This window comes from Odontomachus brunneus, unplaced genomic scaffold (genome assembly GCF_010583005.1).
Source record: "Odontomachus brunneus isolate Ranch 3 - 2012 unplaced genomic scaffold, Obru_v1 Obru_scaffold_026, whole genome shotgun sequence".
NCBI lineage: Eukaryota > Metazoa > Arthropoda > Insecta > Hymenoptera > Formicidae > Odontomachus > Odontomachus brunneus.
Window position 1 is genome coordinate 2,261,260 of NW_022639476.1, and position 5,619 is coordinate 2,266,878.

Consider the following 5,619-nt stretch of genomic DNA (forward strand, 5'->3'; position numbering starts at 1 on the left):
TCTCTCTCTCTCTCTCCTCTCTTTATCCACTCATCTATCCATCTGTCCGCCAATTTCACCGTAATAACCGCGATAATGGTAACACGTTCTCCGTGCGTTATTATTCGCTGCAATTTATTATACTATCCATCTAGCCGTCAATTTTGTCGCGATATATAACAACCGAGAGCGAACCGCGTCATCGCGGTCCACACACACACACACACACCCTGCCAGTCGATACAGCGCGCGCGGGAAACGCGACCCGAAATTCCCGCCGCCGCTGTGCTTTTTCGCGTCGGGAAAGCGCGGGAGTTCAATTTGAGCTCTCGAAATGTTGAAAGGAATTGTTCGATCAAACGTTCGCGAGACAAGGGTGTCGCACCACGCGTGTACACGCGTCCATCACACGCGCGGATCGCCATCACGCACGCTGGCGAAAGAGGACCCTTCAAACAAATATCGCACATATACATCCGACCACTGTGTGTGTGTGTGTGTGTACAGCTCGATTCTTCAGTTTCATTCGCCCTTTTTACACGGCGATTTTTGCGATCTTCATGACGGGTCCCGGCCGAGTGTGCGTGCGTGCGTGTGACGCGACACGTGTACACACGTGCGTTCCCCCATTCCGACGAAACTCTCGTCGGCTTGTTCCACCGCAAAACATTCATTCATTGTACACGCGGAAAAATGTCGCGGTTACGATTATAACGAGCGCGCTTCGCTGGCGGGAATCTCATTAGAATCGGCCCGCGCGGAAATTAAAACGGCAATTGTCGAAACGAGTCGCCGGTCGTGTTTCATCTCGTCGCCGGAATACGATTACGGCGGATCCACTCCGAGCGAAACCGCGCGATAACCTTTGCGCGAAAGTAATGTCGCGTGATAAAATTCGATGTTGGCATTTATCCACCTTTTAATACTCTCGTTCGTTTAGTCGCACCTGCCGTCGTTACGATCGTATTAGGACAGTCGACAAGTTTGAGTCGATTTTTCAGTCTAATTCGACTCTGTTGCATTCAACAGAGACGGATCATTCATCGACGAAATATTCACCATTCTTGATCTATAATCGTTCGCTAGCGCGTTTACACACATAGAAAAAGATAATCGTCCTGCTACGAAAAGCGATCAATTCATTTTCCTCTTTTTAACTATTAATAGTTTTGCTCGACAAAAGATATTTTCTTGCTAATAATCTTAGAATATATTCACCATAAATTTAAAGGAAGTTCATTATCATTATCACGTATTCAAAAGACGAATATATTCTCTCTAGAAAAATTATAAAACTGTATCGAAAAGAAACATACAACTTAATAATAGGAAAAGAATATACTTTTTAATTACATAATAAGGAGAAATATAAAATCATTAAGAGCGACAAATAAATAAAAATACGAAATCCACTTCAACAAATAACCTACTTTTAAATCAAGAAATACAAAAATACAAATAAATTTTTAAAAATGTGTATTGCCTGTATTACTTGAATATTTTGACTGGCCTGATAAGAAAGATCGGTAAGAAAGACTTGTCGTCTGTCTTGGGTTATCTCTCTTGGACGTTTACGACGTCGTATAAATACGCCGAGCAGCGACGATGTCTCGTGTACGCTCGTCGATGCGCTACGTAAGCATTTCTCTCTCAAAACTCTGATATACGCCAGGATAACGTCATTTTTTTCTTTATTACCGCGGCAAGCTGCGCAAGCATCGCTGGCGATGTTCCAATATATTTCCTCTTGCTCTTACAAGCTGTCACGTCTCGCGTTTCGTCGTTGTCGTCGTCTTAGTCGTCTTAGTCGTCGTAACACTACGAAATAGTTTCGCGTCAGAACAATGCCGCGATTACGTCGGTCCGTGTGCATTGTACATTATGAGAGGTAACGCGCGCGCGCCGCTTCTGTAATTATGGAAACCAAGCATAAACTCCGCGATTTGCATTTCAAACTACCATTGTAATCTCGGGGCCCGACAGAGCGAGCGCGCTCTCCTTCCTCTGCACGCTTTTACCTCCTCCTTCCCTGTCTCCCTCCCTCCTTCACTCCTCTCGACCTTATTCTCCTCCGCACGAGATGTCCCGAAAATTGCCATCCTTTACTTTCAACTATGGATTCCACGAACAATTTCGAGTCGTTTCTTTCGCGAGACAGAGAGACAGAGAGGGGCAGAAAGGGTCGCACGAGGATACGAGCGATTCCCGAGATTTAGAGAACCGACCGAAATTAAAAGGAGACCTTCCCGAGGGGTCGACTTGAATCTCTCGGATGTGGATAAGAAGAACAAAGCGCGTCGTCTTCCTTGCGCGATTATCTCCGGCGTCCACCTTTGACGGTGCTTTCAATTCGTGAAAATGACTCGCGACGATGTTTCGCGACGGAGAGCTCTCAGAACGGATCAGGATTATCAGTGAGATATTTGACTGATTGCACTGCTATACTTATCACTGAATCATCAGTTATAAATGTAATATCTCAGTGAAGAATACACTGATTGTGCTTTGTGGAGTAGACGCGATGAATCTCGGACAGTCATTCGCTTAATCACACAATGCCGCGCGTCCAACGTCCCGCGTTCCTGCTGCTGCTGTTGTTGCCGTTGCCACGTTGTCACTTTCTTTCTCCCGATTATCCACATTAATGCGTTTCAACGCATTCGACCAGCCCGGCCCGGCCCGTAAATGCGTTTCCGGCGCAAATTTTATTTCCCGGCGAAACGCCGGCGGAGCGATAACGCCGATAAACTCATCCGGATTAAATGCACGCGGCGCGCGCATGTGTCGCGGAGTTATCTAAAGGTCGATTCACGTGGGACTTGGTGTCGATATAACTTTTCCGATTTTTTTTTTTTTCCTTTCTTTTTCGACGCGCGGCGTATAGGCCACGTGTGCGAATAAAACGTCAAGCCGTAAGCCGAATTAATCCAATTTGAGATCGAATCACGACGATAACGACTCGCGGGAACCACTCTCGATTTTATGCTCGCGCAGGATTTTATTATCGGAAGCCGTTCTCTGTCGTGGGAATGAGAGAAAGAGAGAAGCAGAGAAATAGATAGATAGAAAGGGAGAGAGAGAGAGAGAGAGAGAGGCAGAGGGAGAAAAAGAAGTACTGAACGAACATATGAGTTTCAGATGTATTGCTCTCGAAAATCGCGCCGTGTGAACGGTGCCTTAACGTACGGATGACGGATATATTGCGACATCGGCGACATTTAAACCCCCCAGAGTCGGCCACGGGGGGACGACAGGGGGTCAGGCGTGAATAAATGAAAAATCCGCGTTGCGGCGGCGCCGCCGATATTTCGACTGCTACAGGAAAAAGTTACGCCAGCCGCGCAAGTCGAAATTGTATCGTTAATTAGCACGTTAATTATGCGGCGCATCGCTAATTGCTTTCAAAGCCCTGACCGCGCGCGCTCGCGCGCGGCGATTTTGTTTTCCAGAATGGAAATTTGTTTGCATTGGGCCGCGAAAATTACCGCGGCCGGCGAGCGCATTCATTTAGCGGACATCTCGCTAATTGCTTTTAAACCCGGTGCGCGGCGGAGGGCCGGCTTACCGCTGGTTTTGCGCATATTGTGTGCACTTTTAAGTGCGCGCACCGCGCGCAACGAGAACATACGTCGCGCATACAATCGCGACGGCCGCGATAAAAGTAACAGTTAACGCGCGAGCGACGACGATACCGATATAACGATATCACGGCGGGACGCGAAGGGATACCCGACGTTCCCTGTGCTTTCCACCGCGCATTGTGCGCGATAACAAAACGTCGTTTACACCGTGTAAACATCCTCCCGAACGTTGTCCGAGAATGGGACAGGCGAGGAGGGAGAGAGCGAGCCGAGGAGAAGGACAGACGGAGAAAGTCGCGAACGCTGAAGACAAAAGAAATACTTGCGACCGTTTATGATCGAGGAGCGATTTGCGTCCAAAAGGGGAAGGAGGAGTGGAAGAGAGCGCGAGGCGAGGAGGCACTTTAGCATTCAGCGAAGACGCCGCGCGCCAAACACGTCTCGCTGCTCGCGGGCATAATAAATCAGAATCGATACCAGGTTACATCCGCGCGCGCGCGCTGACACGTTCGCAATTTCCCGCGACACGGCGCTCTCGCCGCGCGCGGAAATCAACCTTTTAACGCTCTCTCTCGCGCGGTTTCTATTTGCGAGAGTCCCGGTGTAAACGGGTGCCGCGTTTCCATCCGTCCGGCGAAATATGCGATGTTTCCATAAACAGCGAGCAAGCGCTCGATGACGCGCGTGCTCGCGCGGCCACGTTAATTGGGTCCCCTCTAATTGCTTTTATATCCTCGGCTGCGTTTCGTCGCGCCTCGAGTCATTTCGCCGAGTGCATTTTCCGCGGAGGTTCGCCGCCGTCGCCGCCCGCCTCGCACGGCTATGTGTGTGTGTGTGTGTGTGTGTGTGTGTGTGTGTGTGTGTGCGCGCGCGCGCGCGCCTGTGTGTTTGCATGTGTGTGCCCAGCAACCGGATTATATCGATTTCCGAAATGAATGCGGTACCGTCCCGTCGCCCGGCAGGACCGCAGCGATATTTCGCGACAGCCGACGGTCCCGGGTATTTTCGGAAAACCGGAAATTCCGGCCGATGCCTCGTTAACACCTTGTTGATCGCCGAGCGAAATGGCTCGTCGCGTCGCGTGTGTGTGTCGTGTCGAATCGCGGTGCGCCGCCGAAAATAACGCGCGCGGATAGACACGCGGAGCAGGCCGAGCGCGAAAGTATACACGGATTCAATCATCGGAAAACCGGAAACGATCGAGTCATCCGCGTAGTCGCGGCGACCCGTACGATTTCGCCTCGCGACCGCGCAAGTAGCGCGAGTCGGAATTGTGCGCTCGCGCGGTATCGGCCGCTACGGAGAGAGAGAGAGAGCGAGCTTTTAATGCGCGTTCTCGATTGTATTGTATCAATAATTAAACATCAGTAATTAAACGGTGCAATTTGCTGGTGAAGTGGCGCTTGGGAATTCAAGACGACGGGAAGAGATTGAATTAGAGGTGCAAAGGAGAGAAAGCATTTGATAAATTCGCGCTGCGCGAAGGATCGCAATTTTAGCGTCCGCGTCGACGGACAGAGAGCCAGTCGTGCTTATCGCGTGTGTGATCTATTCTCGCGTGGACTTTCGGAGTCCGCGTGTCTGCGTCAGAATGTCGTCAGGTCCCCGGACATGCGGCGGGAGCATTTGGTAGGTGACACGACAAGTCCCCGGACATACGGCACTATCTCAATCTAATTATGAGCGATATATATCGCCTCCTATAATTGCGCCTACAGTTGATGTCGGTGGTGCACTTAGCATTCGCGAGACATCCACGACGACATTCGGAATCGCGTACGTTGTTGCGTCAGCGACTAGGAAATTGATCTTTTAACGCGACCTTGCGATCTCTATGCTCTTATCGTGCAAACTGATGCGCGAGCGTTACATCAGCGAAATATTTATCTTTTAGATAAAGGACCCCGCACAAAACCTATGCAAAATGGTTTTCGATCAAATTTCACTGTTATAGTTTTCGCCATGCTGATAAAAAGTTATCATTGCACCAAGTCCCAAAAGTCAATATTTCCCAAGATATAAAAGGTCAAAGTAGTGAAATATGGTCATCCGCAGTAGT

At 49.4% G+C, this 5,619-nt stretch overlaps 1 protein-coding gene across 14 annotated transcripts in view; it reads left to right on the top strand.

Annotated features, from left to right (window-relative positions):
* Positions 1 to 5,619, top strand: part of LOC116842626 (zinc finger protein 608) — a 296,735-nt gene that overhangs the window by 261,022 nt on the left and 30,094 nt on the right. The gene's annotated exons all lie outside the window — the stretch shown is intronic.